This window comes from Peromyscus leucopus, chromosome 23, assembly GCF_004664715.2.
Source record: "Peromyscus leucopus breed LL Stock chromosome 23, UCI_PerLeu_2.1, whole genome shotgun sequence".
In the NCBI taxonomy this organism is placed as follows: domain Eukaryota; kingdom Metazoa; phylum Chordata; class Mammalia; order Rodentia; family Cricetidae; genus Peromyscus; species Peromyscus leucopus.
The window spans coordinates 15,506,641-15,522,308 of record NC_051082.1 but is presented as its reverse complement, the minus strand read 5'-3'; the positions used below and the strand labels follow the sequence as shown (position 1 = coordinate 15,522,308).

At 55.2% G+C, this 15,668-nt stretch overlaps 1 protein-coding gene across 10 annotated transcripts in view; it reads left to right on the top strand.

Moving 5' to 3' along the window:
* The window catches only part of Pitpnm2 (phosphatidylinositol transfer protein membrane associated 2), a 133,557-nt gene that overhangs the window by 27,771 nt on the left and 90,118 nt on the right, over window positions 1-15,668 (top strand). For 7 of the 10 annotated variants that reach the window (XR_005089913.1, XM_028885817.2, XM_028885818.2 and 4 more), the window contains exon 2: window positions 4,713-4,807. The gene's annotated coding sequence lies outside the window, so the exon portion shown is untranslated. Of the gene's footprint in view, window positions 1-2,315; window positions 2,485-2,558; window positions 2,756-4,377; window positions 4,478-4,712; window positions 4,808-15,668 lie in introns of those variants that run through there. The other 3 variants (XM_028885812.2, XM_028885810.2, XM_028885811.2) reach the window with 3 other exon arrangements.

Genomic DNA, 15,668 nt, shown 5'->3' with positions numbered 1-15,668 from the left:
GTGGTTTCTCTTGGAGAAGGCCGCAGTCTCCCACTGGCACTGTTTCGTGTTGCCGAAGGCTGTGCCTCCTCTCATTACATAATCTGTTATTCTGTGCTGCACAGGCCCTGGTTACTTGTCAGAAGTTTCTAAAAGCCAGCTGAATCAGCTCCAGGCAACTGGGGGTGCTGCCTTCTCCCTCATAGTATTAGTCACTCTGTACTTAGCTAAATTTAACTTTTTATCATCCAAATGATATTTTTGTGGGCTTGGGATTTTACATAATGCTACCAACTGCTGCAGGCTAAGAATTTCTCTTTTTCTGCTGTGTGTGTGTGTGTGTGTGTGTGTGTGTGTGTGTGTGTGTGTACACACTGGGTTTTTCCCCCATGAACTCTTGCACTCTCAAGGAAACATTGCTGGGCCCTGTCTCCTCGGCTCTGCTTTCCCAGCTCCTGGTATCTTGCTTCAGCTCTGCGCTCGCCATCCACCAGCTGGGAGGAGAGAGCTCCTCATGGCGACGTCCCAGTGGCCCAACTCATGCACTTGAGGACTCTCCACTCTGAAAGTCTGGAGAGGCCCCACTGTCTGCAGCACGCTGGGCCTGAGAAAGAGCAGCTCCACTCGGGAGCAGTGTGGTGGGTGGGCACATACAGAAGCCGAAGCTGCCAGAGCCAGGCCGTGAGATGCTCAGCCAACCTGCCCAGACATGGGGTCCCAGAGGCACACTCTTCCTGGTCTCAGGTGGGGACACAGTGAAAGGCCAGGAACTAGTCTTCTGAAGAACACAACTCAGCTCTCAAAAGAGAGCTGTGGCATGGTGGCACCCACCTTTAATCCCAGCACTCAGGAGGTAGAAGCAGAATGATCTCTGCGAGTTCATGGCTAGCCTCATCTACATAATGAGTTCGAACCCAGCCAGAGTTACCTAGTGAGACCCTTATCTCAAGGGTGGGTAAGAAAAGCAGAGCTGGAATGGTATGTGGGGAACTGGGCATACAGCTCAGCCCCCAGCTGTCTGAGCCCCATGCCCAGATGTGGCTGTGTGGTGGGCCCTCACCTCAGGGTCTGGTGTCCGCCCATGTGTCTATGAAGTAGTGAAGGCCGCTGTGGTCCGGGCCCAGGACGGGGCTAAGTGGTTGCTCCCAGACTCGCTCTCGTGGATGTGCCAAGTCTGTCCTAGTGTCCATTCTCTCCGATAAGAAAACCAAGTCCCAGAGAGTCTAGCGGCTCACTAGGCCTCAGAGTCTGCATGTGGTCGAGCCTGACTGCGGAGCCCATCCGTCTACAGTCCGCCCCCCGAGAGCATCGTGGTCCCATTGCTTCTTCCAGACCGAGGCCCCACGTGGGTCTCATACTTAGTCCTGTGGACAGACTATCCCTGGCCTGATTTGGTCACACAGTTCCTCCCAGACACTCTGGGTAGAGGAGGGAGGTTCTGGCTGCAGGACCAAGAGAGGATCTCGTCTCACTCAGTACCCAAGCTGTCTGTTGAGTTTTGATAGTTGTCAAAATGCAGATGTATTTTTCCCTCGGTGTACATTAAGTGGCTGACATTGACCTGGGGATGTAGCCCAGTGGTGAGCATTTGCCTAGCATGCATGAGGCCCTAGGTCTACTACCCAGGGCAACAACAAGCAAGCAAACGAAATTATATACTTTATTTAAAGACTGAGAAAGATCGGACACATGTCCCCATGAAAACTCGTCCATAAGCATTCACAGCAGCTTCTTCACAATTGTCAGCACTGTCCAGATGTCAAATGCCAGATGAACAGAAGCAAAAATGCGTTCTTTCCATTCAGCAGAATGTTGCTCAGTTATAAGAAGGAATGAAGTAAGCTGGGAATATGGTTCAGAGGCAGAGAGCTTGCCTGGCATTTGTAAGAATTCGAGTTCAGTCACGGGCACTGCAAAAAAAAAAAAATTACATTAAAAATTAAGACATTAAAAACAGGAATAGCATGCTGCCACTTACTGTGATCGCTGAAAACACAACCCGAGGAAAAGAAGCCAGACGTGAAAGGGCCGTGTACTGTATGACTCCACTGATGCGAAATGTCTAAAATAGGCAAAAATCTACAGAGACAGAAAGCAAATTAGTGGTCCCCAGGGGCTGCGAAGGAAGAGAGAACGAGAAGTGACTGTCATGAGTACTGGGTTTCTTTGAAGAGTGAAAAAACGTTACAGACTAAGGCAGCGTGGTGGCTGCACACCCCTGTAAATGGACCAATAAGCACTAATGATAATAACTGTGCTTTTAAAGGGTGAGCTTCATGGCATGGTAGGGTATATGTAAATTTTGAAAAATTGGTGACCTTGATTCCCCATGGCCCTGGACAGTTTGCTTTGGAGCCACCTGCCTCAATCTCCATGTCAACAGGGGTGGAGACAGCGGGGCTGGTGGCTTCGGTCTCACTACCCACCCGTAGTTGTTTCCAGCCGGGCCAGCTTGAGGCACGCGGACGTCTGGGCAAGGGAGCTACTTGGCGCCCCACCAATCCGGTATGCTTTAAGTGTTTGTTTGACATTTATTTAGTGGGGATGAGGAGAGACTGATATTCTATTAATGGAAACCATGCAGAGAAGCAGATCTGCGTACCAGTTCACTTCCACCAACTGAAGCAGCACCAGGGATCTGAAAACTTTTCAGGAAAGTAATTCCAGCTCTTGCTGCTCTTGTCTCTCGAGCGGGTTTGGTGTGGTTTTCTTTTTCTCTCCCCTGCAATTCTCAACATCCTTGAGGGGCATTCTGGAGGTTCAAGTTCAGCACAAGGTAGCAAAATATTTTCTTCTTGCTCCTAGGAATAGCAGCACACGCTGTATTATCTGAGCGTAGACCCCAGCTCCTGGGGTCCTGGCTAACGACATGGAGCAGGCTTGCAACCGATTTCAGCAAGGGGGATGCTTTGCTTCTCCCTGTGTGTGTTCCAGATCGTTGAAGGGAACTTGGGTTGACCAGTGATGTATTTTTGTTTCATTCTAACAGGGCTCTGTGCACCTGTCCGAGCTCTGAGACCTGCTGCTGCTTAACCTGGTGCTGCATGCATCTCAGATCTGCGGTGGGTTTGGTCCGGGGCATAAGTCCCCACAGCTCCCTCTTTGCTTTTTGTTGTTGTTGTTGTTGTTGTTGTCCCGGAGTCTTCTTTCCCCTAGCCTCTGCAGACGTGATTCCGCTGGGTGTGAGTCACCGGTGACCTCTTCACCCACGGGGAGGCTGGTCCCGTAGGATGGAGGGGCTTGCCTGACAAAACTGGCTCACCACTAACCAAGGTGTTACCATGGCAAAGCCTCTTCCCTCCTCAGTTTCCCTCACCTCAAACGTGGGGACACTAGATGATGACCTCATAGCTGTTGAGAAGTGTGGCAGAGAAAGCTAAGAATCAGGATGGTCCAGTTGTGTGGAGCTGAGGGAGCTGCAGCACCAGGTGTGGGTAGCGTGAACTGGGCACCCTGAGCAGCTGCCACTGCTGGGCTGTGGGGAGCCTGGGACGGCGCTGGCTCCGGGGTCTGAAGGCCAGCCCCCAGACGTTGCTTGCTCCCTCACCACGGTGTTCCCTGGGGTGTAGGATGGGCAGTGTGGGTGGTGTGTGAAGAACCGCGTTCCCTGCAGCCACACCTCCTCCCACTGCTGTGCATCACTAGCTCTCTGCACATCCCCATTCCCTCTCCCTCTCCTCTGGCTTTGCTGGCTGTGCGGCTCACCAGCAGTTGATCACTTTGTCATCCTGGTCCTCCATTGAGCGTCCCTTGGGTTTCACGCTTACCCCTGTCAAGACTGCTCTGACAGGACCAGTGTCTTACTGGCCCGGGTGCCTGACATCAGCCTTTGAACTAGGGCTGTCCTGGACTTGGTCATTGGTCCCTGAAATGAAATGTCTGCAACCTGGTGGGGAACTGGAGGGAAGGTCATTGGAGGGCCTCTTGGATAGCTGCCTTTCGTCGATAGGTACAGGTGCAGGAAGTGGGGCTCCTAAATGTGTGACTGATGAGGACTGGTGCTGAGCTGTGGACCTGGGCATTCTCAGGTTCCTGTGGCAGCCTTGGCCTGAGCGGTGCCTTCACTGGTGCTTGTGGGTAGTCTGTTGTCTGTAAGACCAGTTGGAACCTGGGACTCTCTAAAAATCCAGTTCTCACTTTTTCAGCCCATTCTGTGAGCTTGCTCTGGCCTCTGGGCACTCAGTGGAGATGGGCATCTGTTTCTAATGTGTCTAAGGGTCTTAGAGGCTCACTGGCAAGGCTGGAGGCCGCCTGCATCTTCCAACCAAGTGTCCAGCCAAGTGTCTCTCGATTCCTTCCTGCTTTGCCTAGTTTTCCAGCTGTCCCTCCCACCCCCCACCCCCCACCCTGTGGCCTGATGTCCTCCAATCCTAACAGGGTCCTGAGTAAAACCCTGAGGCTGGAAGCCAAGAGTTCTGGTCGTCTGTGAGGAGGCAGCTGTGTGCTGACGCGTCGCTCCCCACCCCCTGTGCAGTTGTTCTAACTGGACAGTGTGGAGGTAGAGCCATCACTGGTTCTGAGCTAGGCCTTTCCTCCCCGCATGCCTTCGTCAGGATTTGTAAAATGGATACCTCCCTGTCACACACAGCCCTTTGGCTCACTTGCTCCACCAAGGCTTCGGGCCTGAAATTGCTCAGGCCGAGGCTGGCTTTGCCACTTTCCCTGTTGATGGGTATAGAGTAATGAGGAGCTCAGGTGGCTCATGTCTTCTGCCTTTGGGTTTCTCCCTGCAGGATGCTGGCACATGCCCTGGTCCCGACTCCCTTCTGTGGACAAACTGATCGCTCCTCCTGTGTGGAGACATCGACAGAGCTGCGCAGATCCACAGGTAAAGACTGACTACCTGCGCAGTGGCCCTGCCTTCCTGCCCAGCCTTTGAAGTTGGAGGGCTATTGGAGCCTTTGCCGGGGTGGGCAGGAGTTTTGACTTGAAGGTGACGTCTTCCTGGCTGGGGACCCCAGGGGCCCTGTGACCTCTTCAAAGAGCCGAGGCTGGGTTGCTTGCTCGCCCTGTTGCCCACAGGCTGCAGCAGTGACCCAGAAACTGGCCTCCGCGTGTTTTCTTAGGCTTTGTGCCTCGGGACCCGCTCTGCTTCTCGTGTATGTTGTTCCCGCGTCTCCTCCGGCCTGCTGTTTTCCATGGAGGCCTCTATGGATAGAATAGGTGGCAGTGCGACTTTCCCTTTCCTCCCTAAATTCCCCCGGACTCTCTCTGCTTTCTGGACGCTTCTCAGCTTTCCAGTGCGGTGTCTGGGCCTTTGGGTTCTGCCCTGACTTGCCCTTGGTCCCTTCCCTCTGGGCTCCTTCCTCACTAGGAAGCTCCGGGGCACAGGGCTGCCTGGGCTGCCTCTGGCTTCTGCTTGCAGGCTGGCACCAAGAGCTGTTCTTTTCTCTAATTGCTCATTTTCTTCACTTGCCAAGAAAAGGCCTCCAAGTGCTAAGGAGAGAGCTGCTGTTATGGTTTTTTGTTGTTGTTTTCTTTTGTTTTACTTCACGTTCCGAGGTGTCTCTGCACAGGAGGGTGTGGAAATAGTGGCATCGGCCGCTCAGCCCCAGCTCACGGCTTCTGTGGTGGTCAGGTCTGCACCCCGTGGTGGGACATGTACTCCAGCATTAGTCAGGGTCCCCAGAAAACCCTCCCCTGCAGGACCTGAATGCTGATGTCACCTCTTGGTGCTCAGAGGGACCCTGCCCCTGCTTTGGCTTGGGGCCTCCACTTCCTGTTTCCTTTCTCACAGGAAGGGGCTCTTTCCTGCTTAGCAGCTGCCATCAGTGAGTTTGCAGAGGTGACGGCCTCACAGCCCGCCTACCCCAGGTTCGCAGTGACTTCCCTGCATCACTCCCGTATCCTGCAAACATTTATCAAACACTCGGGAGACATTAGGTGTGGTGTGCGTGGTGTGCCCGCCTGTAAACGCCGAAGAGGGGGTACTATTCGGGGGGGAGGGCAGGGGTGCAGCGTGAACAAAGCAGACAGAGGCCCCCGTGTGAGCAGTTTGCATCCTGGTGCATTCTGTGTGTGCCCGTGTCCTGAAGTCCCCTCCCCCCACTCCTCTCTTCCCTCCCGAGCCCAAGTCCTTCCATGTAAGCCCCCAACCGTACTAACCCATCCTTCCTGTTCATCCTGTCCCGGCTCACTGCCGCCCCTCTGATAAGGTTATGGTCACCGGGGTGAGCCCTGAGGCCTGTGGGTGCCTGTGTGCTGTCAGTCTGAGGGCCCTTTAATGGGTGAGACTTTGTACCTCTCTTACTGCCTCAGCTTGTCCTGCCAACAACAGGCCCGAATGGCACAATCGTGTTTGCTCGCTGTGGGCCTCTGAGCTGCCCTGGAAGTGCGTAGTAACACGCTGGGCACAGAGCTCTGAGCAGAAGGCAAGTCTCTGAGTGGAGAGCAGCGCTGTCAGGGCTGACTGAGAACAGGAATGCTCCCCTGCCCTCCTCTGCCAGGGCGAGGAAGGAAAGGGCCCAACAGTTTATTTTTAGAGAAGTTTCTTTCTCCAAAGGAACACCAAGCTCTTTCCTTCCAGAAGGGTGGTGGGCTAGAGGGCCCGGCAGGAGGCCTTTCCAGGCCTCCTGGCCCAGAGGCAGGGCATCACAGAGAGTCTGCCCCAAAGAGGGTCCCAGCTGGGGAGAGCGTTTACCTCAGCAAGTTGAACACACTTCATTCTGAGTGACGTAGTATGGCTCTCAGCCTTGCCTGCACCTGGGTGTCCTTGAGGCTAGAGTACAGCCAGGAGGATCTCCTGGCATCCCACCGGCCTTCTCGGCTTCCTTCCGACTTCCTGGGGTAGGCTCAGGCTGGGAGGGGGACTTCCTGCCATTGTCTGCGGGACAGGCCTCTGGAAGGTCACTGTCTCCTCCAGAGGAAGAGGGCCAGGCTAGGGTCTCAGAGCACAGCAGTAATGGACACAGACTTTTTCTGCACCTGAGCTGAAGCCAGGACCTAGGTGGCTCTGTCACCTGGGCAGCTGAGCCTCTGAGCCAGTGTCTTATCTCTCTTTGTGATCAGCCTTGTCCCCATGTGAAAAAGTTGGCCAGTTTATTCCCTTGGGTCCAGGCCACATCACAGCCCAGACCAGGAGAGGACAAAATGGGAAGGGCCTAACAACATGACATGGGGTGCAGGCAGCACCCTGAGGTCCCTGAGAGGCAAACGCTTGTGCTCAGCTCTCTGCTTTCCCCACAGTGCTGGTGGGAGAGCCGGGTGAGATCTGATGGCCGAGCCAAGCTGCAGCCAGCTCTGCACTCCAGGCTGCAGCCAGCTCTGCCCCCTGCGCCTGCTGCCTTGTCCTGACTGTGTTCTTGTGGTCTGATGGACTACTTTGACTCACGTCCACCAGTACTCAGGACATGGACTTTGCCACAAACCTCCAAGGACTCACTGTCTGCCTGCAGGCCTCCCCCTCCCCTGGCATGCAGTCCCCAAGGACAGTCCTTTCCACTCTCCCGGGGTCCTGTCTGCTTAGGCAAGGCTCTGCTCCCTGCACGTGCTCCTTATGTCCAGCCAGGCAGCGAGTCCGGCTGGCGTTCTCTCCTGCTCAGAACCACCTGATGAAGCATGCTTTGTGTGAGCCGGCTACTGTTACTGAGGTAATCCAGCTATCAGGAGAAAAGGTGTGGGCTGACTGATGATTTTAGAGGCCCCGGTCCCTGACTGGTTGGTCGTTCCTGTTGCTTTTAGGCCTATGCTACACCATGCTACACCATGGCACTGCCTGTGGCAAAGCAGAGCTCTTCCCTCAAGGCCAGGAATGAAAGTCAGGAGGAGAGAGATGGGGTGGGGTCTCTTTTCCCCTCTGGAGGCAAGTCCCCAATGTTCCCAGACCTCCCAGTAGACCCCAACTCTCAAACATATCTAACGCCTCTCAATGATAATACGATAGTGCAGTCGTTCAGGATGTTCAACAAACTGCAACCTGAGGCCTGAGGATCCAGCTTAGTGGTAGAGCTTTTGTGCCCACCACTACCAGAGCATTGCCTGGCACGCGTGAGGCCTTGTACTGTCAGAGGGGGGAAGAGCGGGGAGGAGAGAGGGGGACTCTGAGAGAGACTGTCTGGGACTGACTGGGGAATAGTGGAGGAGGGAAGAGGCCAGAGAGTGAAGAGGGCGTGGCCTTATAGGTTGGTGTGAAGGCCTTGACCGTGACTTTGATGTGAAGCCGTGGAAGCGTTTGGACAGTTGAGGACCAGGATCAGTGGCTGCTGCGTTGTGAACAGGCTGGAGGGGAGGGAAGAAGCAGGAAGAGCATGGGGACGCTGCGGTGATGGGAGGCGTGGGTGCTTGGAGCTAGGAGTGGCTGTTGAACTCCAGGTCTGTCTTCAAGTAGACCTGCAAGGACTCTTGGAGGCTTTAATCCACATTTAAAAGAGGGTTCTTGTAGCCTTGGAGGGCCCAGGAGACCTTCTGACCTGGCTTTTGATGTAACCTGTGGGGAAACTGAAGCCCAGTAAAGGAAGTTTCATGTCCAAAGTCAAGCTGGTTAGTGACAAGAGTTGGGAGTCTGGAATCTACGTCCAGTCGTTTGCAGCTGAGCTGGGCGGTCCCTTGGAGAAGGCCTGTGCAGCCATATGAGCCACAGGCGACAGGGCCGGCCCCACACTGCTGCAGCTGAGCAGTGGGTCTGCAGTGCCAGCATCACCGTGGGTGGCGTCCTCTGCTACGGACAGGGCCCGAGGCTTTACACGCGGAAGGTTCTTGGCACTCCGGCCTTCGGCAGCTCTCTCTGGACCACTGCCCAAGATTCTGACTCTCGTTGGATTGCAGTGTCTGTGATATCTGAGGCCTTGGGCAAAGCAAAGCCAAAGCTCACGGTGCTCTTCATTCAGCTTTTACTGGGCTTCTGCTGAGGGAAGGGCAGAGGCCAGGGAGAGACCTTCCTGCCCCCCAGGAGCTGACGGGTCAGCCAAAGTGTGTGTGGTAGAGGTGGGGCACAATGTTTACGTGTGAGGCAAGTTCAAGACTGGCCAAGGTCGGGATCATTGATCTAAGGAATGAAACAGCCTCCCTGTCCCCCAAACACACCAGTATGTACTGCCAGAGCTCACGTCTACCATGGTCTCCTCTTCAATCTTTGCCTTCACCTGTTGCCATAAAGGGACACAGGAGGCCAGCTGTGTCGCGGAGAATGGACATCGCTGACAACCAGGAGGACCTGCTGTACTCCGGACGCCATTACTCTTCTGCGTCTCCTTGCTGTTTCTTTGGAAGGGGCTGTGGTTGCTCACTGTGTTTCTAATGACAGCCTTTACAGTGCTCTCTAGCCGGTGGATAGAAGAGGTCTGTGCTGTGCCCTGGGTCCAGAAAATAGGACCTGGGTGTCCTAGACCTGGAGAAGGTAGAGGAGGTCTTGTTTCTGTTCTCTTGAGGAGGTGTGAGTCTGTAGGCCAAAGTGGAAGCCGGCCTCCAGTTTGATTTTCCTTCCCTTGAAGTGTTTAACTCAGGCTGTTCCCTTCGCCCTGCACAGACAGTCCAGGATCAGCAACATGGGGATTGCTGGCCTTGACTGCTTTCCAGACCGCCTCTGGCACCTGCCCTTTGCTCTGGTGAGGAGCCTGGCAGTCACAGGACCTGGCTAAGAACATGGAACCACGGGCAGAGCAACAGGGCCAGGTACCCGGTGGGGAGGGGCGGGGCAGCCAGACTCCAGGCATCTGTGTACAGCAAGCTTCTGGAGAGCCAGTTGCTGGCGCCCCCCGAGGATGGAGGGTGAGGGCAGTAAAGCAACCAGAGACACTTTGTGCCCTGAAAACGTAGCCAAGAGGCTGAGCAGAGTGGCATGGTAACTGCACTCAGGAGGCTGAACTGAGAGGATTTCAAGTTCAGTGCCAACGTGGGCTGCTCTGCCTCCAAGCAAAGCAAAATAAAACTCCAGCAAACAAAACCAAAGGACTGTGGGGCTGTGAAGACACACCTCTAGCTCCCTCCGCATCCTCCTGCAGGCTGCAGCCCCCCTGTACAGCCTCCTCCTGTGCTGGCCTGCAGCATCTGACATGCTCTGCCCAGAGGCCCTCTGCTGTTTCTGCTGGGACTCTCAGGTTTAGACTGTGCTCTAGGACCCCTGTGCCTGGGACCCACGGCTGGGCGCTGTTCCCCACATTGTGATAGCTGCAGGACTTACCCTTCCCTTGGCTGTTGTCTGCCTATGAAAAGGGGTTGCCGATTTACCCCTGGGTTGAGGAGTGGCCTCAGTAGTGCCCCGTGCTGGAGCTGTGCGGGAGGTAAAGAGAAGCCAGGGCTGTGTTGTGTGGGGCTCCAGGGGAACCATCCTCTCCTCTGTCCGGAGAATGCTTCCCGCAGGGTATGAGCTACCCTAGATCCCATTCTCCTTCCTAAGCATTGCTCATCCTGAGGACAGATGACCTGGGGAGATGGGTCACGGCATCCCCGGTACTTCCCTGCAGAGGAGGAGTTCAGAGAGTGCACTGGGGACCTGCTGCGTCACCCGCCACCCAGGACTGGCCTATCAGATGTCCCCTCAAGGCACATCTGAGGTCACAGGTGTCCTTTTAACAACTCCATTTTTTAATAGCTTACAAAGGACTAGCTTTCAGTAGGAACTTCCTTTGGTTGATTCTCCCCTTTCCCTGACTTCCCCTCAGCTCCCTACCCTTCACTCTCATCTTCCCTTTGACCCCGCATTCATCCCTTCCACTGGAAACAATAGGCTTGAAAGGGGTCGAGGGGGGTACTATGGATGAAGGGGGAGTGGGGACACAATGGATGTGGTGGGGGGGGATGACATGATGGATGGGGGACACGATGGATGGGGGGACGATGGATGGGGGGACAACACGATGGATGGGGGATATGATGGATGGACGATGGATGAGGGGGACGATGGATGAGGGGGATACGATGGATGGGGGGATACGAGGATGGGGGACGGTGGATGAGGGGATACGATGGATGGGGGATACGATGGATAGGGGACGGTGGATGGGGGGATACGATGGATGGGGGACGATGGATGAGGATACGATGGATGGGGGGATACGATGGATGGGGGGGACGGTGGATGAGGACGATGGATGGGGGGAGACGATGGATGAGGGGGACGGTGGATGGGGGGCACAGGTGCAGATTTGAACAGCTAGGAAGGACCCCCACGGACAGTGTACACTTGAGAAGGATGGCAGGAAGGGAAGCAGGAACACTGGCCCGGAGCTGGCGCTGTCAGGCCTTCAGCAAGTGCCTGGCTAAGAGCCTTCCTTCACGTGTGCACACTGCCTGAAACACCTCGGGCAGTCCCCTCAGGTCTCTGTGCCTCACTTTCCCTGTCTGTGAGAAGAGGCAGTATCAGGGCTTATGTAAGTCTCTGAGGATTGAGTAGGTAAGCGTCTGTGGAGTCCTGGGACCACACTGCACATGCTGGCTGCTGCGATTGTTCCAGGCCCTGCCTGCTGGTGCTCTGTACAGAGCTGGCCTTTTAGGAGCGGCCTTTTCCCCTCTCCCTCCCTCCCCCTCCCTTCCTTCGGCAAGGTCTCACCATGTAGCCCTGGCTGGACTGGAATTCTTTATATAGATCAGGCTGGCCTTGAACTCACAGAGATCTTCCTGCCTCTGCCTTCCATATATAAAGTTTTCTTTTCTTTTTTTTTTTTTTTTTTAAGATTTATTTATTTATTTATTATGTATACAGCATATGTGACTGCAGGCCAGAAGAGGGCACCAGATCTCATTACAGATGGTTGTGAGCCACCATGTGGTTGCTGGGAATGGAACTCAGGACCTCTGGAAGAACAGTCAGTGCTCTTAACCACTGAGCCATCTCTCAAGACAGGGTTTCTCTGTGTAGCTTTGGAGCCTGTCCTGGAACTTACTTTGTAGATCAGGCTGGCCTTGAACTCACAGAGATCCACCTGCCTCTGCCTCCTGAGTGCTGGGATTAAAGGCATGCACCACCACCACCTGGCTTATATTTCTTTAAAGGAAAAAAGAAAAAAAGAAAGAAAGAAAAAAGCCTCCTGGGAAGCCCCAGCACTATAGGTATGGCCACCAGCCTATAAGCAGGAAGGTGGGTCTCCTCCCTTGCTGCTGGCTCTGTTGACATGTCTCAGCAGAGCAGCAGCTTCCCAACTCGAGCAGTGAGCAGGCTGGCCAGGCACTGAGAGAGCACCCAGATCTGCCTCTGTCCTGGGCACCGCCCTGGTGTGGTGTTGTTGTTTTAATGTCAGCTCTGGGTGAACATCAGGGTTGGAATTAGTTCATGTTTTCATCTGGCCGGGCATTGGGATCCAATGAGGTGGAAGAATAGTCCTTCTGGGCTGGAGGGACAGATGTGGATTAGAGCTTGTGATTCATGGCTGGAGAGGCCGGAAGTGCAGCTGGAGCAGAAAGGAGACATCAGTTAGCTGCCTAACGGGGAAGATCTCCTAGAAGAGGGAACAAGTCAGCTGGGCTTTGAAGAGTGCAGACGAGTTTCCTGGGAGAGAAGGGAAACGCAGACAGAATAGCACAAAGCACACTGCCTTTAGTCCTCAAAGTTCTTGTTGTGCTTGGAGTTTCAGGAAGTGCCAGGTTGCTAAGTATAAGCTTAGAGGGTGGCAGGACAGAGGCTGGGCACCCAGCACAGGTGTCAGTAGAGACTTTGACACCCTGTCCTGTGGCATTTCTGTGAGCCTTGTGTACTTGCTACCCGAAGGAAGGAGCCTCACTTCTCCGTCCACAGGCTTCTGACCTTACCCTGGCTCTCTGCTGTGATGGAGCCTGCTGACCCCTGCCCTGCCTGTACTTCGGCCCCTGGTTATGGTTCCAGCATACCCCTGAAGCTCCTCTTGGCCTCTTCTGGGCCTCTCCAGCACCCAGAGCCCAGTTTCTCAGAGAGCACGGTAGACCAACCCTCTCTCCCCATGGAAGGACAGCATTTGTATGGGACCCCAGAGTATTACTTTTCTGGAAGAGCCCAGAATACAGTGCCATTAGGCCTTCAAAATGCTGAGCCTTACCCACCATGCCATTGGTGATGGAGCAGGGGCTTGTCTCCAAACTGAAGGTTCAGTCCTTTGGACACTTTATTTCCAACTGGGAGGGCCTTGGCTCGACACTGAGGTTCAACAAGAGGAGCAGGGGTCCTTAGTGCTCTGGCTAGCAGGACTGTCCATGCATCTTCTTTCCACTTTAGGTTAAAGGGTGTTGGGTATATAAGAAGCAGGTCCCGTCTCCCCCACGCCCCCCACAGGCACATGCAGGTTCGATTTGAGGGTCAAGCAGGAGGGCTGTTCCCCAGGGTGGCAGTGACCTGCTTTCAGTAAGCCCGGACCCGCTGCCTTAGTTCTCCTCTCCTTTCTGAGCTGGAAGGTCTGCTCCGATTAGCACGCTGACGTCAAGAAAAGCATGTCACCTTCGCTCTCCCCTCAGCCTGGCAGCTGTGATGTATCAGTTCGGACGTGTCCCCTGCCTCACTACAGAGGGCTAAGGCCAGCAGGGAAAGAGGGATTATGTTGTTCCCATCTGTCTGCAACTGTCTGCCCGGCCCCATCCAGCTGTTCCCCATCCCTACTGCCAAGAGGCAGATGTTGGGGTGAGGTCAGCCTGGGATCTGGGGACCTGCCCATCAGCTTCACGTGAATGTCTTCAAGGCTATTTCTGGCCTTGCCATTATCCCAACGGCTTCAAGTGATAAATATAGACACAGATTGAAAAGCCCCAGTGGCAGGCAGGCAGGCAGGCAGGCAGGCAGCATTGGGGGAGCGTGTGGACGGGGGCTCAGCTCTAAATAAGTCTGCTGGAACACCTCCCCAACCATGCCACCACTGCTGCTGCCAGGCCAGCAGGCTTGCATGTTGCGCGCTCAGAGAGATCCACTCCCTCCCCAGCCCCCTGCCTGAGCACACTTGTTCCTGCGGGGTGCAGGAGGGGTGGAGGGAGGTTCTGCTGAGGAGAGGGAAGGAAAAGCGTGCTGTATGTTGGGGGCTGCAGACAGCGGGGGGGGGGGGAACGACGCCAAGGTCTTCTTCAGCACCAGGTGACCGCCGTAGAGGGACACGGCAAGTGGTCCAGCAGGAGGGTCCCGGGGACGCTACATGGGTGGGAAATACGTATGCTAAGGCTGGTGGCCGGCCCTGCCGCCGCAGTCCCCTCAGCTTCTCGAGGTGTAGCAGAGCTGGGCAGGAAGAGGCCGGCCTGGAGGATCGCAGGCCCTGGGCAGTGCTCCTGCTGGAGGCTGTCACCTATCTCATCTGGTGTTTTTCTTCCCTTTTACCCCTCCCTGATCCATCCTCTTAGTGAGAGCACCGCTTTGTTTATCTCGGCCCACCCCACCCCCATGTTCTCACCGCCAGACCCCAGGCCAGCTCACCGGGTGGCCTCGTTTGGGCTTGGACGGAGCTCACACAGGCAGGGATTCCAGCTGTTCCCTGACCTGTGGCTATGCCCTCCCCGCCCCAGCCCCCCATGCCTGTCTCCATCTTCCTGCCTTTCTTGGCATCCAGTGGTTCCTCTCCTTGCGCCTTCCCTTCCCTGTCTTTCCTCCTCCTCCTCCGCCGCCTCCTCTCAGCCAGAAGCAATTACCTGGGCTGCTGGATGGGGAGCTGTGCCGCACACACTCAGGAACGCTGCACTTGTGGAAAAGATAAAAGTCGGTAAGCTGGCAAGGATCCTGGGAACTCACCATGAAGAAAGTGCCATGGCCATGCAGACCCCAATCATGGGAAGTGACACCCTGGGAGCCCCCTCTGTGGCCTCATTTAACAAGGGCTGAGCATTGGAGCATGCAGGCTGGGCCTGGCGAGAAGTGGCATGTATTAGTCCTGCATAAATAAATGACGCCCTGGGTGTTCTTGCAGATCGCAGGTGAAGAGTAGGCTGTCTTGTCTGAGAGTGGCTTGGAGGGAAGCCCTGTGCCGTAGGGCTTCAGGGGACAAAGGAAAGCCCAGAACCGCTCTGGCCCGTTGAGTGGGTAGCACGTGCGTGCGTGGACTTGCTGCTCAGTCCTAAGTGTGCGCCCTGCGCGCTCAGTCCTCCTGCCAGGATGAACCAGCCTGGCTCTTGGTTTCCAGGCACTCTTGAGCCACAGGAGGGGGCAGTTATATGCTTTTGTGATACGCAGGCGAATGACAGGCACACTCTGTGGGAGCTGGGGCTTCTGCTCTTGTGCTGACATCTAAAGTGGGCCATAGAGAAGGCTGTTTGCTGAACACAGATGTGGGGTTGCGTATGCAAGGGGAGTCCTCCTCGGTGGAGGGGATGGCTGAGGGAGGCACGGGGGGGGGGGGGCCGTGTCTGTCATGGACAGCCTGGAATTCTGGCTGTGACGCCTGGTCAGGACTGTGCTGGGGGAAGCTGGACGGAGGGAAGAACCAAGTGGAGCCTTGTGCATGGTGAAGTTTAGATGTCACCTGAGAATGTGGGCGAATGTTAGGGCTTTTACTAGAGGCATGCATGCCAGGTGCTGGTGTATGTTAGAAGTTTCATTAGACTTGGTGTGAGTGACAGGTTGGAGGCGGGGGGGGGGGCAGACTGGTGACATTACAATGTCTTACTTTGTTGAGTACCTGGAAGGTTTTTCTTTCCTCTTCCTTATTTCTTTTCATGGGGGGGGGGCTGTAAAATTGGGGTGTGTGCTCATGGGTGCATGCCCGAGAGACAGTTGTTTGTAAGGACAGCAGTGCTGAGCCGCCATGAGCTGAAGCATGCAGGGGCTGTGACAAGCCTAGAGCCGTCGGTTCCAATTTGCTTAACTGTCCTCTTCA